General features: G+C 46.1%; 1 protein-coding gene across 2 annotated transcripts in view; it reads right to left on the minus strand.

The window, feature by feature from the left end:
• The window catches only part of C9H1orf21 (chromosome 9 C1orf21 homolog), a 115,131-nt gene extending 103,671 nt beyond the window's left edge, over positions 1–11,460 (minus strand). Inside the window, exon 1 of one of the 2 annotated variants that reach the window (XM_068199504.1) lies at positions 11,331–11,460. The gene's annotated coding sequence lies outside the window, so the exon portion shown is untranslated. Of the gene's footprint in view, positions 1–10,570; positions 10,655–11,330 lie in introns of those variants that run through there. The other variant, XM_068199506.1, reaches the window with a different exon arrangement.
• Positions 11,461–22,860: the final 11,400 nt, after the last annotated feature.

Here is a 22,860-nt window from a genome sequence, read left to right on the forward strand (position 1 = left end):
CTGAACTTCTTCCTAGAAGTTAATTTTTAATGCATGCTAAGCCCAAGGTACTTAAAGACTCCAGTCTGTATGAGGTAGGTAGGGACTGCAGAAAGGCGGTGGGAGCTGAAGTTGGGGGACAATCAAACACCAGATGTGCAGGGGAGCCATACACCTTCTAAAGAGGCAACCAGAAAGACATGTGCTAAACCTCATCTGTACAAATTTTCCTATTTGTAAACAAATTAACATAGCCACAATATATGACTGTACTTCTGTCTTCCATGACCAGTGAGTCAGAATTGTTGTTTACAGTTATTAGCAATGCAACCCTGCAGTCCATCAGCACTGCCTTCGCCCTGCGGAGGCAGGTGAAGCTTCAAACAACACCAGGAAATAAGGACGCACACCCCAGCCCCAGGACTGCACGCTGAGCATTAGTACTTGTCATAGACAGCAAGAGGAAACACTCTCTGCTGTAATTCTGAACTTAAAAATAGTATTTGACAAGCAAATCTACTATGAGAACAGAATTACAGAGAACTCCCACCACAGCAGCTCCACAGCCCCCTGGGAAAAAGAGCTGTGGTCCTCCAGCTCCCACCCCAGTGCACCATTCCCTACCCCATGTCCTTTTTCTCCTATTCCAACAATATCTGGAAGCACATACATTTTCTCCTCTTTATCACAGGCTTTGAAGCTGTTTTACCAGTGCATGCTTGTTCTCATTTTTCCCCAGTATTCCCTAAAACAAAGCAGCAAACAGGAGAGAAACCAGGGGAACTGCAGAAGACAGATGCACACAGCACTCCTACATTTCCAGATAAGTACAAACAACTGAAGGTCTAAAGATGCTTCCCCTAAGCCCACTGTAATTTCCATCAGTTTTAAACTTAGTCCTAGAGCACCCTGAATCCTTCAACCTACTCAGTCTGGTGGCTAATGACCAGATAGGGATGAGGAACAGGAGACTGGAGACAGCTTCCAACCCCTACCACCAACAGGCATACTCTGCCTTAAGGGCCAAAGTCACTCCCATCTTCTGCTTTCCATGACTCCTTTGACATTTAAATCAAGGCCCAAAACCAGTCCTGCAGTCTGATGATACAGAAAGGTCCCTGCACTCCTCCAGTGCTGGGGGCTCTTCTCCCTCAACACTGGTCAGCATTTCCACAGTCAGCACCACACCTCAGTCTGCACTTGGAAAAAACCCTGTGGATATAGATGCTAGCACACAGAGTTTGATGGCACTGGCACTGAAGCAGCAGGCTGAAGCTACTTTCATTTTTACATCCAGTCACACTTAGTATTTTGAAAGCAATAAAACCATTTCAACACAAAAATTCAGGCATGTTCATGACCATGTCAGGGAAGATGGCAGCAGGTAAGGAATGGAAAATCACAGACAAGGAAAAGAAGAATGGGAAATTAAACACTAAAAAAAAGTAGAGAGGTCACCAATTTACCAATTAAAAGAATCCATCAGCAAACCAGACAACACCATTCAGCAGGTAGCAACCATGAAACAGAAATCCAGAAATCATAGCTGCCTCCACTCTTGCAGTTTTTATTCCTGAGGATATTCAGTCACAACCAAATGCAGAGCTGACCCCACATGCTAGGAAAGATCACAGATTTTGGGGGATAATTTCCTTATCCTTATGGCATGGTTAATTCACCTGGGATCTTCCCTCCCACCTCTGCCTCTGACCAGGACTGCGTCAAAACGTGACTCCTGCTTGGCCAGAGACACCTCGGGAAGCAGCTGATGCTGATTATGGCCAACAACAGACTGTTTGTGCCTTTTCAAAGCACAGGATGATGCAAAAATGCCCCAGAAAAGAGTTGTTTCTTCTGCATTTGGCTTAGGGCATAAAACATACAGGAACACAACAAATACCCCAGTTATTTACACTCCACTAAAGAGATAAGGGCTGTGAGGACAAGAGCGAGCAAGTGGGTTCTTCACGTGCTTTCCCAGGATAGCAGCAGCTCCTGGGAGAGCAGGGTGGAAGAGAAGAGAAGAGAGGCTTTGCCATCAGTCTCCATCACAGCCAGATCATTCTTGCACCTGAAATGAAGTGTTTTATTTCAAAATCAGGTCTTTAGACGGGTGGGAGTTTGCACCTTGGGCTTTCTTTTGGAGGGCAGGCAGTAGGGAAAAGGCAGCAGTAAAACAACTATTTGCCTTACTCATCACAACAGGAGCATCAGGAGCAAAGAAATCTGTCCTCATGCACTGAAGGCATTGCAAACCCCAGAAAAACAGGAGCCCTCAACATGGCACACCTAATGAACATCTTCAGTGAACTCCCCCTTGTTTTGTGTAGTCTCCTGAGTCCTATGCTGCCGCCCAACCTGTTCTACCCACAAAGGAAAACCAGGGCAGGGCCTGGAAGGGTTTGGACCAATTCCTCACCAAGCAGCACCATCACTATGTGCTGGTTCTGCCACATTTGCTATTGCTTCAACCTCAGCACCTTCAGAAGCCCAAAGCCCTAAGGCTTTGTCCCGCCGATCTTCCCTGACTCGGCAAGAGTCATCCCAATCCCAATCCACGTTTGCACGAGGACAGGATTCAGGGCTGGCGCTCGGACAGGGGGCAGGAAGGGCGATGGTCCCGTTTCCACCCCGGCAGCTGCTGGGTGGGAAGGAGCCGGGGCACAGCCCTAACTCCCAGCTAAGCTGGGCGGCTGAATCAGCGCGGGTGGACAGCGATTCACTGCTGACAGAGCTGCAGTAAATCACCACCTTTCTGGAGCAACCAGGAAGTTGCAGGGATGACTTAGTCATCCTCCATCCTGACGCCATTCCAGAGGCAGAGCCACAAACGTCCCCCGGCTTTGGGCTGTGCCCGTGGCCCAAAAATAGCTTTTAAGCCAAATCCTGCAGTCATCATTCAAAGCTGAAACTCTTTTATTTACACTCAACAAGAACTCATGTATGTTTTTGACAATGCCGAGAGTAACCGGTGCTTAAATTATTTGCTTAGCAAAGGAGTCTATTTAACTACAAGAGTTACACCAAGTATGCAATGTTTTCTGACCCACATAGAAGCTAATAATTTGCATTTTATGGAACCACTTTGCATAGACAACCCATCTTAATGGCCACAGCTTACTGTACAAGAATTAATAATTGAAAAGAAACTCGTCAGCACTGTTATTTGCGTTACAGGTAACTCACAAACCTCATTACACTGTAGCATTAAATTTCCAATGACCTTCTGGAAATCTGCTCACTGTAAGAGTCTTTTTTTAACGCATGATCTTTCAGAATGCCAAGCAATTGCAGAGAAAGTGTGTGACGGCTACCCAGAGTCCGTGGGAGAGGCCAGGCAAAACACCCTGTCAGAAATGTATCAGCCTGATCCCCCTTTGGCTGAAGAAGTGACTTTGACTTCATGAATCCCCCTTCTCTCCAGTCAGCCACTCGACCGAGCTTCTCTCACAAATTTCTGCCTTAATGCCAGATTAATCCTACTTCATCCAGTCCCCAGACATCTAAGAAGCTCCAGCCCTTTTTCTCTCAAATCATTGGCTTTCAAACTATTTCTGTTGCAGCACCCAAGCATTTGCTGTGGATGAAAGAAGGCTCAGAGACTAGTACAGAAGTGTAAAGGCAAACAAAAATTAAATGGCAAAGCCTGGGATTTTCATAGTCTTAGGGAAATTAGGTCCCCTGAATCCCACGGCAACTCTGAGAAAGAGTCGAATGCATAATTTTCCATTATGCTTGTGAAAAAAAATCCCCAAATAAATGTACAACTAAATGCAGCTTCACAAGGCTGAGCGTTTCTTATTCTCCTAAACGTTGTTACTAAGCCTGAGGTCTCTTATTCCACGTTTTAAGGTCTGATTTTTCAGAAAACAGCGCAGAACAGCAGTTAGAGGAAAAGCCAGCTCAGGGCCCTGTTGATGGGGAAGAAGAGCAGCGCAGCCCCAAGTTTGGAGCTGCGCACCCCGACGCGCTGTCCCGCTGGCAGAGCCTCTCTGTGCTGCCATCGCAGTCGCTCCTCGCTGTGACATCTCTGCTCAGGGCTGTGCCCCTACGCAATCTGCTCCAGAACATGCTCGCTGACTCCTGCCATCCCCAAAGCTTCTCTGGCATATTTCTGCAGACTCAAGCAGGAAGATTTGGGGCAGCCAGGGGCTGATTTATCTCTGCGTGAACGCCTGCAGGTGTAATTTGCACAGCTCTCCCAAACAAAACATTTTCACTGCCATAGCAAAGGCAAACTTGCCCAAATCCAATTTGTTTGGTTCTTAATTAGCATCTCTGCTGCAATGCTGGAGACAAAAGAAAGCAGCACTCCCCTCCTCCCATGAGCATCAGGACTTTTTAATCTCAAAGATACACCTCATCCAACATGACCAAAGAATACAGCTCCCTGTTACTATTAAACAGAGATCGTCTCAGGAGCTTGTTCATCATGAGGTTCTGATTTTAATTTCAACAGCCCTGACTGATAAACTCCCATACCTGAAAACTAGGGAGTAATTGAAAAACATAAATCATAAGAAAAAACAATTATATCCATTAGACCTTTGAGTGGTAAAAAGAATAGAGATGGGATTAGAAAACCTTGGCTGGCTTTCCTTTCACCCACTAATCAAACAATTCCCTGAAGTACTCGCAGGAGTTTTTTCTCTCCACGTTTCTGTGGCAGATGAAGGGGGGAGCCAGATCTGCTCCCCTGGATTCAGTCTGGCTTATTCAGCCGCTTCAGCTCTGCTATTTCAGATTTCCTGCAAAAAGAAAGGCTCGGAAGGGAAAGCTGAGCCTCTGGGCATCCACCAGACCACAACTACTGCACACACAGAGGAGGCACAGCTGCACTGCGAGGAGAGGAGCAGCATCCTGTCCTTCAGCATCACATGGCTGGCCATGCTCAGCAGCCACACCACAGCCTGAAACAGCCCAGGCCAGAGAACCCCTGGAGCCGGGCACAGCCATCGGTAACAGCAGAGCAGCTGCTGCACACTCTGTCAGTGCAGTTACTGCAGGCAGCCTGTCCGCGCATTTACTGCGCCTCGGCTGTGCTCCCTTCAAGATGCAGCTGGGGTGAGCAGGCCTGTAGATGAAATTAAGCAGCAGGATCCAAAGTGCATATTGCCAGAACAGAGAAACATCTTAGTCATCCCTCAAAGCTGAAGCAGAAATGGGCTTACAGCCCATTACCTGCCCTTAGAAAGACAGCATTTGTTTTGGTTTGCCAGTCGATTCTTCCCTCAGACTGTTTTCCACTGGGAAAGTGCAAATGTCTGCTACTCAGAGCTTTACTGAACAGCAGTTTTAAAAGGAATTCTCCAAACCCTCAACAAGCCTGCTTCCCCAGGAACAGCACACCAACATCATGAACATGCACAGGGCATGGAAAATGCTGCTGTAAGAAAGGGAATACGAGCAACCGTGTTCCTTCCTCTGTGTCTTCCTGCAAAAACAATCTCCCTGCCCAATATCCAAAATTGCACAGGATCCACAAATCTAATTAGCCATGACTCCAAAACGCAGAGCTCTGTCTGTCTAAATGCATAAACATTAAAGTTGTTTTGCTTTTATTAATAAAATCTTGGGACAGGATGAGATAAAAATCCTAAGGAGAAAAGTCTACAAGGTAAGTACCTCCCCCTCCCCGAGAAAAGAGCTGTCTTTGTGTGAATAAACTGGGCAACCTAGATAAACTTTTCCTTGTTTATTATAAAAGCACAAGTTCACCAAGGTCCTTTTATGTCCTGATGTATGAAATTATTCCAGCTACATATAATTTCACAGAACCAAAGGGGTGAGGCGATGGTATTTATAGATATATTCAGGGCTAGAATTTAGGTTAGCAGCAACATTTGTATGGCCTCAACACCTAACATACTGTTGGGAAAATGCCCACCTGTATATATAGATCCTGGGAAATGTTCCCTATTAAATACATATTTCAAGAGAACTTGCTCTTTATCTTTTTCCAAACATGACAGATAAAGTCTGTGCTTTTCTCTTAGAGATACAGAGACAGAAGGAGAAGAAACTGAGGCTGCTTTCATAGCAAGAGGAAAGCCTCCGATGCCATCCTGATGCTTTCAGACATGTTCACAGGTTTGTTGTTTTCATTCTCCAAAACGGGGTCTCAGATTTCCTAAGTACATGCTACACATTAAGACATGAATCTCTGTAAATAGCTAAAATCACAAATAGACAGACCGGAAGGATGGACGGAAGGATGGACGGAAGGACGGACAAGAATGGTTTTCTCTTATTCAGGTAACAAATTAGGAGCTCACAATGGTTTAAAAACCTGTTTCTCCTACCTTCTAACCCAGAGCCCTGCCTGAAGTCTGCTCAGGACTGGGTCAATACTCCAGTTAAATCACTCAGCACTGGCATCTCTTCACTCCAGAATTACCTTCCTTTGAAGCAAGCAACAGTAGACATGCAGGCAAGGGATGCTGTTGGATTAACCCTGCTCCAGAGATCTTATCCATATACATATACTGTTGTTGTGTATAGCATCATTATGTAAGCCTCTCTATTTTTAAAACAAGATGCTTGTCTGGTCAGTGTCTACTATTATCCCACCCGTAAACCATCAGGCTGAAATTCCAGCCACTGTAATCATAAGTTTACAGGCTTAAGGGTAGAAAAGTAGTAGAAATTACAAGATCAAGAATTTCTATTTGCTTTAGAAACATGAAAATTCTACCCATTTTTATCAACAGGATTTCAGAAGCTGCCACAATAAGGGCACTGCCCAGGCTTCCCAGGGAATGGGCATGGCCCCAAGGCTGCCAGAGCTCCAGGAGTGATGGGACAATGCTTCCAGGGATGCACAGGGTGGAACTGGTGGAGCATCTGTGCAGGGAGAGGGCTGGACTCAATGATCCTGGTGGGTCCCTTCCAGCTGAGGATACTCTTTGATTGTATGATTCTGAATAAATTACCAACCTTTGAAGAGCTTATTTTAATAAACCAAACACAGCTTTACCACCAGCATCCAGAAGTCTGTGACCCAGAGGGCTCCTGCAACCCAGACAGACTCCTGAACCACCAGCACAAAAGCAAATACTGTAGGTCAACTCACAGCCAAAAGATCCTGCTTCCCTGCCACACAAAGAAAAAGTGGAATTTAAACCACAACTTTGTTACCACCCATCTATTCTTGAAATGGTCGAGGATGGCATGGTGGAAGCCAACCAACGGAACAGTTCAGGGACTGAGTTACTGCTTTTTCTGCATCAGGCAGCACTTACTGAGATCTGTATTACTTAACTTCAAACTCTTTAATAGAACTTTTAAATTCTATTCTCTGCATTCTTACGCGTGCCCTAAAATGATGCACCAGATCCCTTGCTAAGATTTACTTTGGCAAATCTTCCAACAACATTGCTGAAGCTGGTCCTTGGCTTGCAGCAACTCTTTTGTCATCTGAGTGTTTCTGAATCAAGACTCACCCATCCTATGTCAAGGATGCACAGCTGCAGAAAACACTTATTGTATTTGAAGATTTTTTTTGCATACAGTCACCTATATATGACAGCCATAGTGGTACCTATGCATGAAACATGACTGCAAACAGGGCTGGGATTATACCTCACTGCAAATATAAAGCAGTTATCTTCATTTACCTTCTGAGATCACTTAGCATCCTCACATATAGTAAATTTCTGTGTGAAAATCTAAAAAGAAATATATTCTTCTAGAATTCAGATAGAATCACAAGGACTTCAAATGGCAAACTGTAAAATGAAAATATAAAATCCTTTTCAGACTGGACAATTATACCAGAAGTTCACCAGCACAGGAGGTTGTGAACACTAATGTCATGAAGTTTTTCAAAACTAATTAAAACATTTTTTTAAAGAAGACAATCCATCAGCAGCTATTAAACACAGTTTAATTCCTCCCTGGAACTGCCAGCCCACAGGTCTCCTAGACTGGTGACTGCTATGAGGGTTTACCAGGAAGAGAACTTCACTGTTCCAGTTTTTCTATGCACCTGGGAGTGGTCCCATCAGAAGAGCTACCGAGCTAGACAGACCTCTAGTCTGACACAGAATAACTGCTCTTACTTCATTCACAAGATTGAAGATGACACGAGACCAACCTGTTAATAAATCAGAGCTGAAGTAAACTCGTACCAGCAAATGAAATAGTCTTAACATGACTGACTGCATATCACATTCCACACTGCCTCCTCTGAACAGCCTACAACACAGCCTTAATAATATTACCTATTCCCTGAAGCACCTCTTCGGATTCCAGTGTACCCAAAATGTGCTTGTGTACATTTATCACAAATGTAATACAGCACAGAGTAGACAGTAGCACAGTGATAGACATTTGCAAGTGCCTGTGAAATCCCTTTGCAATTATGTACCTGCTTATATAGAATTAAACATAGCCAGCAAGGAAATAAATAACAACAATAATAATAAACTCTTTCCAGAGTATTTTTGAGCATGTATTCAAAATGTAGTCCTGTTCCATCCCCTGCTACAGGATGGAAAAGCAGCACCCTTGAAGGTCCCTTACCTTTCCCTGAATGAGGGGAAGATTGGAAGGCTCAGGCTCCACACCAACACAGAGGCCTCTGGAAAACTGACTGCAGGAGTTGCTTACTCCTCCTTTTCCCCAAACACTTGATGCCATCACATCCTGTATTTTCGGAACAAGATGCCCTCCTAGAGCAGTAGAGCCCAGCGCAGTGCAGCTGCAGACAGGGGTCCCAGTGAGGCACCGCACACACCTATGGAGAAGTCCATGCTGACCAACAGCTCCCTCTCCTCCCCACACTCCAGGTACTTGCCCCACATCCCAGCCTGCCCCTTCCCCTCTGAGCTCCTCTCACCTCCAGCACGGTGGCGATGCCTGCGCCAATCCGCCCGCGCGTCATCGCCTCCTCGCTGAGCAGATTCAGGGAGACAAGCCCTGAGAGCCCCTCCTGCAGCAATGCTATCTCCACGACAGCGACAAGAAACGGCCAACGAATAATGGACTGGTTGAGGGGCTGCCAGCTTCAGCAAACGTGGCTGGAATTGTGTTTTGTGTTTAATTCAGGAAGCTTCCAGTTGAGCGTCGGTCATCTTGCTTGACCCAACCCCTGGACTGCAGTAGCCCAGAGCCCACACAGCACCCCAGGCACCAGCAGCTGTGCACAAAGACTTTCCACGAGGCCTTGGATTGTCAACTAAATGAAGCCGAAAGTAAGTTTGCCCATGCGTGCAGGCAGCACCTAAGGCACTGCAGAAGCTCCTGGAGCACAGCCAATCGATAGTAAGTACATCATAATCCCAAAGAGACTGCTAAAATTTGTTTAGTACATTACTGTGTCCACTCATTGTGTTTCCATCCAGTATTTGCAACATGCCAAGTGCAGCAGATCTGCCCTAATCCACGCTGATCTATAGATCATGTTTACCCAAAGCTGAATGATCATTTCAACCTTTGTTAATCTGATTGCATAACCACAGCAGCCTGAAATAACCAAGCTGCTCTCTCGGCACACATTAGTTGAAATCAGTCATTTCAGCACCCCGCTTATTCTAGAAAACAGAACAGACCAGCTCACGGAGAAAGAAGAACATAAACAAAGTACCTGGCCACTGCTTTCGCAGCCAACCACCACACACATCGCAGCACGCAGATGCCACGGGGCACATTCGCACCTGGAGCGGGCTGCAAGCACAAGGCAAAGCAAAATGTTCTCAACCCCTGAGCTCCACTGCGCAAGTGGAGCGCATTCTGCTGGATCGCACTCACAGCTCGGGCGCAGGCTCGCAAGCAAACGATACAGCGCGGATTTCCAAAACATGAAATTGCACGTATATAAACAAAGGCCGTAATTTACACAGCAGATCCTATGAAAGCTTTTCTAGCACATGACATCACACCCATAAATTACAACTTAAAGCACCTGTGCCCAACTGCTCCCACCCCAAAATGAAGATGATTAATATCATCTGCTCATCCATGCCCATGCCTCTTGGGAATAAACACACATGAAGTAACTCCCAAGACAGAGCAGTATTTAAAGATACTTTGGACAATGAGAAGATGTATAATTATTATTGCATTGCATCATCACAAAGCCTTAAACAAATCAAGCTGCCTCATCATATGACACCTAAGATAATACAAGGTTAAACAGCATCAAGCAGTATCGGTTAACTTCACTTGTACAGAAGGGCAAATACCCCCAGCCCCTGGGCACGGGGATCTTCAGCCTCACAGCTATTATTAAACAGCAAGTTAGACAAGCAAAATCAAAACACACAGATTTCTTTGAACAGGCCCAGAATCAGAATTTTTCCTTTGAAATCCAACCAACCAGGGCATAGGGAAAGTGAAGGGCAGGCGAGTAAGGTGAGGGACATGTTTCAGCATCTCTCAGCTTTAGTTCACTGGTCCATGATCAGCCTGGGAGAAATCAAGAGGCGGTATCAGGAGCTAACATTACACTGCCTATTGATCACAGCCAGCTTTCCACAGCACACAACAGAATTCCTCCTCCGGACTGCTGATGCCGGAGGAGGTTGCCTTATGGCACAACTGGCAGACAAGACAGGCATCAGCCGACTCTATCCAAAACACGCCTGAATACCTTTGTAAGGCAAAACCAGCCAAGTATCTCTGCTCCAGGCATAAATATCTGCTCCTCCGAGTCCGCAGCTCCCCACAAATAATTGCCAATGATGGCAGTGCCCCCACGCTCCGCCCGCGCCGGGGCACTGCCCCCGCAGCAGGCCCCGCACCGGGAACGGAGCGGCTCCGCCGGGTCTGTCCGCGCCAGCTGGGTCTGTGCCGTCTCCATCACGCTCTGCCCGCACCGAATTCCCATTTCTGCGCGTTATTACCAATCTGACATCACCCAGAGCAAGCACAGTCTGACATCTACAGTTAACTCGGTGATGGTGTAAGTGCCGCCCGGCGCACGAGCGGTCGGTGTTGCAATACGCTGCTGCCGAACATCGAAAAAGAACGTAGAATAAACAGACACGGATATCGACACACAGCTGTAACACAAAACCCGCCGGAGAGCGGCTCGCAGCCTTCGCTCCCGCCGCGGCCGTGGAGCCGCAGCCGAGCCCCCGGGCGCGATGGCCCCGGCCCGGCAGCGCCGGGGGGGCTCCGAGCCGCCCACCCGCAGCCATTTCCCCGCCGCGGCCGCGGGTCCGGCGCTCCCGGCGAGCCCGCTCCGCACAAAGCCCGCCGGGCCATGAATAAAACATCGCCCGGAGGCGGCGGCGAGGGGGGTCGGCATACGAGAAATAAGGGAATGGAAGGGGGAGCGGCCCCGCGGTGGATGGGGGGGGTCTCCCCCCGGCCCCTGACCCGCGCTCTGCCCCGGCCCCGGCGCTCACCTCGGCAGCCGCGCTCGGAGCGGCTCCCCCGGGCCGGCGCGGGCGGCTGCGGCTCCCGGGCGGTGTGCGGCGGCGGGGAGCGGAGCCGAGCCGAGCCGAGCGGCCTCTCGGGGAGCGGGCGGGGCGGAGCGGGGCGGGGCGGGGCGGGCGCGGGGCCGTCACCGCGGGGAGGAGCCGCCCGCCCGCCCGCCGGGTCCCCGCGGGGTGCGGGGGTACCGGGAGTGCGCATCCCGCACACGGACCCCGCGGGTACCGGGAGTGCGCATCCCGCACACGGACCCCGCGGGTACCGGGAGTGCTCATCCCGCACACGGACCCCGGCGGTACCGGCACAGCTCATCCCGCACACGGACCCCGCGGGTACCGGGAGTGCTCATCCCGCACACGGACCCCGCGGGTACCGGGAGTGCTCGTCCCGCACACGGACCCCGCGGGTACCGGGAGTGTTCGTCCCGCACACGGACCCCGCGAGTACCGGGAGTGCGCATCCCGCACACGGACCCCGCGGGTACCGGGAGTGCTCATCCCGCACACGGACCCCGGGGTAACAGCACCACTCATCCCGCACACGGACCCCGGGGGTACCGCACCGCTCATCCAGCACTCGGATCTACGGAGTACCGCACCGGATCCGCGGTATCGCAGGGCAGGGAGGCACCAGGCGCTCGGTGAGGTCACAGATGCACAAAACATCTCATGGAATCGGTGGGGGTAGGAGGGACCTCTGGAGATGATGCAGTCCAACCCCTCACCAAGGCAGTGTCACTCGGAGCAGGTGACACGGGTGGGTTTGGTATATTTCAGAGTTGGAGGCTCCACACCTTCCCTGGGCAGCTGTTCCAGGGTTCTGCTACCCTTCAGGGAAAGTTCTTCCCTATGGAAGTGGAGGATCAGCTCCAATCTCTGCTCCCTGTGCCCAGGGACAGGACCCAGGGAATGGCTGGAGCTGGGCCAGGGCAGGGTCAGGCTGGAGATCAGGGAAAGGTTCTTCCCCAGAGGGTGCTGGGCACTGCCCAGGCTGCCCAGGGAATGGGCACGGCCCCAAGGCTGCCAGAGCTCCAGGAGGGTTTGGACAACGCTCCCAGGGATGCACAGGGTGGGATTGTTGGGGTGTTTGGGCAGGGCCAGGGGCTGGACTGGATGACTGTATGGATCCTTCCAACTCTGGATATTCCATGGTTCCATCTTTTCAAACTTCTTGTGTTTTACTTTTTGTCCATTGCTCCTCATCCTGTCACTGAGCACCACTGAAAAAAGTCTGGCACCATCCTCTTGGCACCTGCCTCTGGGATATTTATGTGGATCTCAAACACAGCCCCCTGTGCCTTTGGTGCCCACTCAGCTGGGGGACAGCAGAGTGCTTCTCTTCCTCAGCATGTAAGTCGTTTTCCCAGGAATGCAATGCCTATCAGCTCTATGGCACCATGCAGCCAAACTTTCACTGGAAGCCTGTGTTTTTCTGTTCATAGAGGCAGAGTTTTTCATGAAAACAACTGAAAAACTGGAGATGGAGGTGAGGCCTCTTTGAAGATTGGGTTATAAAAGCTGTCTCAGACTGTTCCTGCCAGGAGGTGCTACCCCGTGAACTAGGAAGACTCCAGCAAGCCTACATCCTTTTCATCACTTACAGTTTTAGTATCATCCAATAAACCAGGCAGATAAGTTTTCATCTAAGAACATTTTTCCTTCACCATGATGAAAATGTTGAAATAAATAATAGTTTGTTTGCCAAATCCTTGGCAAGATCCCGTTTGAAGTAATTTCTACCTTCAACTTTCTAGCAATTAATTATTTTTCGCTGCACTGGAAATCACTACCAGAAAAGTGCACATAAACAACATCAAGACATTCCAGAAAAGGGAATATTTTCAACTCTAGGTTGATAACTGTGAAGTTTGGCCGACTTTGTTTTCTGCAGAGAGCCTGTTTCCAAAGAAACATGGTGCTTTTACAGTGAAACATATATGATTGCTATGCCTCTATAAACTGTGCTTCTAATAAAAATGCCCATAAAAAAACAGAAGGAAGCAAACATATTTTGTTTAGCCTCCACAAACAAACCTTCTTGATGTTTTCCTGCTGATGTGTGCAGCTAGTTAACATTCATAATTATTAATTACATGAAAATCCATTTCCTTATGCACAAATTTGTTGATGGAGTCTTTGTCTGCCACTCTCATGTTGTCAACAATATGTTTAAAAGCAGAAAATAGTTATTTCCCTGATTTCTGGTGTTTGTTTTACTCATTTCTGAGATGAGACAGTGCATATTGGAGAGTTATTTTTAGAAGCTGAAAAATGATAAACAGTGTAAACAATTTCTGATATCTAGGACAATTTTGGTACTAAGAGTACCATCAGCTGGGCCTTGTGCTCTGTCCCTGCCTAGTGATGCTCAAACCAGATACTAGTTTATTAACTCACAAATAAATTACGGGTTTCATATCAAAACCAAGTGCTGGGGGTTGTTCCTGCAAGAGGAGGACAAATTTCATCCTGACTTTTTCGTACATGAGAACAGCAATTGGTTTTCCTTCTTCAGTTCTCCTGCTGCTGTGGGAATGAATTGACTTGGATTTGGGAGAGTCATGGACTGAAAGTAGCCAGAGACAAATATTTGCAAAGATGAAATTATCATTATTTTTATAATAATAAGCCACTCAAAACTGTTGGAAAGAGGAAAGATGAGGATATATTTGAGTATGGAAAGTCAATGGCTTGTACCTGGTTGTCTTCTTTCGAAACTAGCTCCACCTCTGTGCCAAAAGAAAAGAAAAAGCCTCTTAAGATAGCAGGTAAAACAGTGGGGTAGAAACATCAGTTGGGCCTATTTATGAGGGAAAAAGGATTTGGCTTTCATCACAGTACTGCAGTGTAATCAGTGTGTGCATGCCTCGCATGTTGCCTCAGTCATATCAATACAGCAATGCTAATGAGACTCTGTCTTCCCCTAAAAATGGGAATGCAGTTCATTGTTTATGCCAAAACTAGGTATATTGTACTTGTGTCCTACTTGTTATGGGTGAAAAATAGACCGCTACTTGGATCAGGTAGCTGCTATCAGCACAACCATCTATGTTTCAAGCTGAAAACTGTTTCAAATGCCTAAGTTACCCTGTTTTATTTTCTGAAAGGCACTGATGATTGCCTGATACTTCAGTGAAGCTCTTCACTTCAGAAATGGAAAAAATGAGAGCAGTCATGGCTCACCTTATAGAGGAATAACTGAAATTGCTGCACATTTTTCCCAGTTAACAGGAGTTCAGAAGAAAAACTAAAATGCTGCACAAGCTGCTGCCAGAAACAGTTTAAGGATTTTTATTAATTGTTATCACCTCGACCCTGGCTAAAGTAAACTCCACAAAGAGAAATACATTTTCCCTTCAAGTATTGTAGCCCCAAGACATTGAACTATTTCCTAACTGTGCTGATATTCAAAGATTTTTGTAAACACAGTCCCTGGGGTTGGAACGTAGGGTCACTGTGCATGGACTCTGACTGCCAGGGTGATGTGGCTATTCCTCCATCCCCAAGGACTGTGGAGAAGCTAAGTCAGGCTCACGTGGACAACATTGCTGTTGCTGCTGGAGAGAGAATAAAGGGCACAGAAAGGCACGAGCCCTGCAGATGCAGCTTCCTCCCGTGGATTTTGCATGTTCTATAAAATTTTAAGATGTCAGGTACCAAAATTTTTTATAGGATGCCAAAGTTGTTGAGGTGAGTTTGATGCTGCAAACCAGCAAGCTGCTCTTTGAGCTGTTCTGCTGCTTGACAGGCGACACAGGAACAGACATGTGAACTTTCCAGCTCCTTTTTAATGGTGTGTTAACATCAAAGACTAGCTTTACATATTTAAAAGACTACAAATTAGCAGACGTTTGTTTTGCACAGTCTGGCCCTGCTTGTTGCATTCACTGTCATTATTAAAATGGAAATGGATGTTAATCTGCAATACAGAAAAACATGGATTGCAAATCCTGGGCATATCAGAGAAAGCATTTTAACCATTAAATAATTATCTCTGAATAAATAATGCCCTTGAAAGTAGGAACTGCTCTCATTCACTTCAGCCAGCACTACACCTGTTCAGAGGGCAAAAAGGAGAATTAAATTTTTAAAAGAGTCAAAGATTATTCTGCGTCACTTAACGCTGCATAATTCTCCAGAGTTTTCTGTTTCACAATTTCATCATCACACAGCAGGGCCTACATCAAAACCCTGGGACACAAAGCAAGCCCAGCTGTAGGAGAAACCTACAGAAACACCTGGGAATTTTCAGGCAATCTTTACTGATCCCAGTTCTATGTGCAGTGCTTGTTTATTTACTCTGCAGATTCAAGTATTCTGTTTATACCTGAGCTTGCAATTAGGAAAGATAAGACAAAATAGGTAGATAAACCCTCCAATAAACCACCCACATTTTGGAAGCTGTATAAACAAGAAGAAAAGGTCGGTGGCAGAGCATCCAGTGCTGAGGTCCTAATTCCAGATTAACAGTTTAGCAAAACTGTCTGTTAATTTCAGGCAAGGGCTGAGAGAGGAAAGACTAAGCAGGAACTTTAACTGTCAAATGTTGAACATTTGGATGCAGCACAGGTACTGCCAAAGTCACTACACTGGGGTTTTAGCCTGAAGAATGAGTCATGCTGGGACTGGAATCATAGGCCATGTACCTGTGCTAGAATAAGATAAATCAGTGAAGATCATAGAATCACAGAATCATGCAATACCCTGAGATGGAAGGGGCCCACAAGGATCATCAAATCCAAGTCCCAAGATTGACTTTTATTTGTGTGCTTGAAGGTCCAGTTCACCAGAACCCGTCCCCCTTTTATTATGCCACTTGTCTAAATAGACAATGTATGGTCTGAAAACCCAGGGAAGGAGTGGAAAGTGAGGATTGGGTGCTGTGGTCTTGCTCAGGTCACCAGCAGAAGGCCCCTCTGGCTTTCAAGGTGCAGAATTGGATCCAAAGCACAGGCTGAGTTCTGCTCATTACTGAGTTAGCACCATGAAAGCCGAGAACATTTTCTTCTAGGCTGCGTGTTTGTTTCTCAGTACCAGTTAGGCTTGCACGACTTTCTCTTTAAGCCTCTTATGCTTTAACACAGCTCATTCTGACACTAAATTATACAGAGAACACTTGTGTGAGCTGTTCTACCTGCTCCTGGGGAAAGGTGCACGTCTCCTTTTGGGAGGAATGCTGCTCACTGGTGACTTCTTCTCTGGCACAGATGTTTGCGAAGCACAGAACCACTCCCACTCCTCACCTCCCTCAGGAATATACACAGTTTTAAGTTAAAGCCTAGTTTTAAGTTAGAGTTTTAAGTGACAAAAAGAGAACCTGTCCCAATAACAACAGCAGTTTACTTGTGATAATATTTCAACTGTATCTCCTATATTAGGAGATAAACACTGTTAAATTTTATGTAAATCAGTCTTTCAGGGACCCATAAAAACACTGCTTGCAAGAACATAAAGCAAAAACAGGTGACTATAACAGTAATGAAGAATTTGGGGATTTTCAAATGTATGTTATGCACAAAAAAACCCAAACAAACAAAAAAAACCCAACAAACAACATTCTAAGTTCATAACTAGTTGAAGAATGGCTTCAAGCAGTAGAACTAACATGGATGAAATCATCATTTGTGCTCTACCCTGGGCATTTATCAGCATCACAGCAAGGGACTCTGAGCCATGTGCAAACTTAAACCTGTACACAGCTTTTATCAGATCAAGTCTCAGGTCTCAACATCTCAGGTTGGCAAACAGGGATTCAATAAGTAGCCTAAAGCCCAGAATGGGCTGAGAAGAAAAGCTATGAGCCATGGCTGAGTCCATGTTCTAACTGCTGGCACAACTTCCTCCTTTTCCTGCACAGGAAGTGGGCATTAAAAAGAAATATATAATTGGGTTTTCCTGCATCCCTTTCCATATCAGAAAGGAGAACACACTGACTTGAGAATACTGCTGTCTGTATGGAATTGAAAGTCTGTTTCCTTGTGCACCAATGTGTGTTACTCCCTTTTAATTTCCAAGCTGAGGAAATAAAGAAAAAATATTCTTGTCATTATGCTGCTATTATGGCAAAGAATTTAATTGCATTCAAATCAAGGCAAAGTTATGATTCCCTTAGAAACTGTAACTTGGTCCAAAACACTGAGCTCTTCTGGAGCAATTGTTGCTGTACACCTTTAGAGAAAACATTAAGCTGACAGGAAGTGTGTGTTATGGTTCATAAGGGAACTATTACATGGAATTTCCCGACTTGTTAGGATATGTGATTAATCACAAATGCACTTTCATCATAGCTTTTACATATAGGTGATGATACAGAGCTGTGGGCTAGGATTTGCCTGCCTTCTCCTGACATCTCAGAGTGAGATACCTGTGCTGCAGAAACTCCACCATGGATCCCTTTAGAGTCAGTCAAGGGAAATAAGGACCTCCAAAGGCTGGTTGGTGTTGAAATGAAGTGAATGACCTTCCAGAGGCTTGTGTTTTGCTGGGATAACTGGCACGAGCACAGGCACCTACGTCCTGATGTCTAAGCCATGTAAGGTGAATCCACCCTTGGGCAATTTGATGGTCTTTAGGAAGACAATAATTTCCTCATCATTTTTGGGAGCTTCCTCTCAATAAACATATCAAAAGCCTTGCCTGTCTTTCTTTCCTATGTTTTCAGTGTCTATCTATCCTTCTTCCTTGTCATTTTCAACTTGTGGATCTGTGAAAATGCTCCCACTTCAGCAGTACCTACTGCAAAAAGGGTTTTCAGTTCATTATCAAAACAAACTCCCTTGATCCCCAGGCTGCTCAAAAGGTTGTGTCTGTGAGGAAGAAGTTAGTAGAAAGAAGGATGTTCCTTACAAAAAGGCAGGGACAGTATTGCCAGCAGTTTTGTCTAAATCATCTCTGTAGGTTAGACACAGAGAGGGGAACTGGGACGGCAATAGGAGACATTAAAAGGCAAGTTTTCCACAAAGTCATAATAGGAAACTCAAGGTGATTTAAAGTTGCAAATCACTTAGGACTTGATTCCAGGTAAGTTTAGTTGGTTTGGGGACAAGTCAGAATAAGTGAACAAGAGAAATGTGTTAATATATGACACATTGTTTGGGTGTTATTTATGCATGTTTAAGCAGAATGAAAAAGTGCACTTTCCATTATAATGTCTGGGCAATGGAGACCATTATGGACCTAGAAATTGAGATTCAATGTCCAGTTCAAAGATTTATACATCCCAGTGAGAGGCTGTAGAGAGGCTGTTTGGTTAAAAATGATATGAAAACATTCTGGCCACTCTCAAACCAGTGAAGGGCAGTAGCAATATGCAGTTCTGTGCTGATATCACAAGATTCAACTGTATTTCTTTCTTTGAAGTCCAAAGACCTCTGTGAAGTGGGGTCTTCTCACCAGCTTCTTCTGTTGCTGAACAATAAGAAGAGAGGAGGGTAAAGCCAGGACAAGCTCACAGGATGATGTGGAGAAGGCTGAACGTTTTGCCAACCCTCCCTGAGACTGCTTTGGTACAGCCTGCTGCACTGGTGTTCCTTATCCCTGAGCAGGGTCCCAAGTGCATTGAGTGAGGTGCCAGTCTCCTGTCACCCCTTCAGAAAACATCTCTGCAAGGAGGAGAGATGCAAGTCTGCCTGTGGGGCAAAGGGTGCTTTTCATGGCAAACAGACAATGGATACCCAGGGCAATATCAGTCACCAGTGACCATGGGGACTGGAAGGGAATCTGGCTTTAGGAATAAAAGAGAGAGACGTTTCCTCCACAGTCTGAGCCTGTGACAGTCCATGTTAATTGTAGTTTTACAAAACCAGCTGAGGGTCACTAACAAATTCCCTACATTGCTGAGCCACAGCAGAGGCAGGAGTTGGGCACATGACTATGTATGAATGCCCACCCAGGTGATCCAGCTAAATACAGAGATAATGCAGGGTGGGAGTAAGAGATGAAAGTCTCACCGACAGTGCTGCAGGAGAAGAAAGGAAAGCTGCAGCCTTTCTGCATCAGCTCCAACAGCATCTGCAGTGTGCTGCTGCTGGGATGGGGTGCTTCAGGCTCCAAAAATTATGGAGGCATCTGCCCTAAGGTTACTCTTGCCCTGGGAATCTGAAGAAACTGTAAGCCAAACTAAATGTTAACCTGCCTCCAAGGACTGTGGCAGTGTAATTTTTTATGGGTATGCTACATCTGAGACCATGCAAACTGGTCTGTTGTTTGTTTTGAGTCTGTGTGTGTGTGTGTGTGTGCTTTTAGAGAGGGAAAGAATTGCCAGTCTCTGGAGCTCTCTGTGACTCAGAGGCCCAGGTGCCATGCTAAAGAAAAGTGGGATTGAACCACATTAAAAGAAAACACTTTAAAGATCCTTAAACAAGTCTCTGCCAATGTTCAGAGGTGGACCACTTCATCTGGCTTCTAGAAACCCTTGATTTTCATCATCCGTGCAATGGTAGAGTTCCCGACTTTGCACAACTATGGTAAGGAAATGCAAAGTGTTATTTCCTCCCTTGGTGGCCTTGGGGCTGTGCTTGCCTCTGTGACCTGCTGTTGGCATTGCAGAGGTGTGGGGTAAGCCTGAACCAACAGCTCATGCTATTTGTGACTTCTGTTCTCAACCAAAAAGGGGTAGGCAGGTCTCAGTACCCAGTGGCCGTCCAGCAAAGCTTTTCACAAATGGAACAACACTGTCCCATCAGCTTTGTTGGAAACCTTTCTCACAGTAACTTGTGCATCTCTTTTCCCCAGATATGTCTGAGTCGTGTGCAAAGCCTGATTAAATCTGAAGTGTAAAGATTAGCTGAAAACACGGGGTCTAAAGGCATCTGTCAGCAGTGGCCATGGCATTTGATAGGTGCCAGTCTGCCCTCAAACATCTTCCTTAGGCTGGCCTACTCCATGTCAGGCTTTGAGGTGTCTGGATGAGCAGGACCTCATATTTGATTAGTTCATTTAATGTGCAGAAGGTGGAGGAAGAAACCTTACCTATTTGTACTCTTTTAGCAGACGCCCATGCTTGTGACTTTAGCTGGTGGTGGAGCAGTTAAATGAAGGAAAAAACAGAGTAACTAAAAGATCGAGCACATCCCAGTTATCAAAAAGCAGAGGATGACTGTTTTTCTGCTTTTCCTAACACACATCCCAGTAGCTGGGGAACGAGACTACTTGATTCACCTCTGCAACCACCTGCACTGCTGTACTTCCTTTTGGAAAATAACTCCCCCCATTAATCTTCCTCCATTTAACTGGATTAAGTGTTATCTACATTTTGTATACGGTGACCAGACAGGAGCCTTCACACTATGCATAATCTTGTTATGTATTTGTGTGCACAACCAAAGAAGCACTGGAGGAGGTTCAGCCTCACCCAACTCCGTGGTGTTGGACAGGGAGGAAATGAGCCCAAGGACTTCTGACACTGCATGGAAATACACCAAAGGTCATGTTTCTATGGTTCAAAATAGCATTAGGTCTCCTTTGAATGGGACTAACCATTTCCAAAATAAAAGGAGCCTGTTCTTCCCTCGGCGTGGGGGGGCCAGCACTGATGTCCCACCTGGGCACGTATTGGGTCTGTGAGGACACAGTGTCACTTTAGCCGCTCAATTTCCATTGAAACAGCATTAAACTCCTCTTGGTTCCCTACCCCAATGGTGCAAAACTGTATTTGGCTGTCTTTGAAGAGGACTTTAAGGGTACAAATCCCAAGCATTACGATTTGTTTCAACATGCATGTCCTGCTAGTAAAGAGCTGTGTAAAACCCAGTGCTGCTCTCAGCCAAAAGGGTATGAGGAACAATGCAAATGATTCAGAAATCATTTGTGAGTGGTGCAGAGCCCATAAAACACAGCAGATGTAAATAAGGCCAACAAAAGAAAGTCTGCATTCTACAAAGCTGTATTACAAAAGACTCTCATAACAATAGTTGCAGAATATAAGTTGTATTATAGCAGAAGGCCCCAGTATCCTCTCTGGCAAAAAAAAAAAAAATCATATGTAAATCACAAAGATATTTTCCAAGATATTCTAAAAATACATAAATCTTGCAGGCAAGGAGATGAGTTAGAGACTGGTACACAATTTGCCCTGCAGCAGGCCAGAGAAGTCGATCTGCTGCTGAAAGAGAAACGATTTTCCTAGATTTATAGACTGCAAATATTTTATTTACTCTCCAAAGAAGGAGTCCAAAGAATGTATATAAAGGGTGTGCAAGGCTGTGTCCTCTTTGGTTTGGTGTGGCTGTGAAAATAAATTGAAGCATTACTGGAAACCAAGGGAGTTCAGGTGTCCTTTGGTCCCATTCTCCACAGGAAGGGACAGGGAGATTCCTCAGGCACATCCATTCTGTGTGAGTGTCCCTCACACACCTCTGACTGCAGGAGGAGTTGTTCAGGCCTTACTCTGAGCTGAGAAAATACAGATGAAACATGAATACAGAGCATTCTGGAATAATTTCCAATGCATGAGCTTGTGTCCAGCATAAGCTGAGAGCTCGTTCTGCTTTTAGCTTTCTTCCAGCTGGCTCTAAGTTAGCTGTGACAGAGCACATCCTCTCCATTGCTCTGTACCCTCCAGGCCGTGCCTGGGGGTAATGAACAGGGGTTGCTCTGTGCGTTCTCCAAGTCTCATTAGAGGTAGCACTAATATTTACCTGTTTGCATTTCAAATGAGAGGGAGTCTATTTAACACCATCAGCAATTTGGTCAATATTGACAGGTGGAGAGCTGGATGATGTTTTCATTAGCTTCAGCACTCTACAGCTCTGTGGATTTCCCCAGGAGATTGTTTTCTGTCACCAGAGCGTGACCAAGGCTGTGGAGGAAGGGCACTTATAGGGCTGTCTACTAAAATCTCAGGTTGTTTCCTGAATGATGCTAAAAGGCCCTCCAAGCTTTATTCTCCATCACTGTTGCTTCTGTCCCAAAAACCAGATGTCTGTGCTTGGTCCATTAAGTATCTTCTCTTCCTCCTCCTTCTTTATGGGCTCAGGTTGAGCCCCACAAATCCTCAGTTCCACATGGAGAACTCCATTTTTGTCCTTTTCCTGCCACACCGCCCCTGTCTGTGGTGCAGTTGATGCTTATCCTTCAGCATGTGTGTTATAATATTGATGTGACTGTAATTCTCCATTCCTAGGGTGTGGTTAGCTGGGAAGAGGAATACAGTGGATTTCTTTATTCATGGATACCCTTGTGAAAGCACATTATAGATGATGCTGATTGTGCTGCAGTTTTCAGTGGCAGTCATCACAGTATTCTGTAGACAGAAGTGGATTTGTTCTCAGAATTGGTCCATGGAAGGAAAGTGTCCTGATTCCCATGCTAGAGATGGAAAAGCTAAGGCAGAAAAGCGAGATGACTTGCTCAAGGAGTCGTCTGTGGAGGAAGAGTGGGAGTGGAAATCCCATCTGCCAAAGAAGGAATTAATCCAGACTACAGGAAATGTGGGAGATGACTCAGCTGCAGATGATAAGAAGGTTGAAATGCAAGTGAAAGCTGGCCTGAAATCTGGATCAAT

This window comes from Anomalospiza imberbis, chromosome 9 (assembly GCF_031753505.1).
Source record: "Anomalospiza imberbis isolate Cuckoo-Finch-1a 21T00152 chromosome 9, ASM3175350v1, whole genome shotgun sequence".
In the NCBI taxonomy this organism is placed as follows: Eukaryota; Metazoa; Chordata; class Aves; order Passeriformes; family Viduidae; genus Anomalospiza; species Anomalospiza imberbis.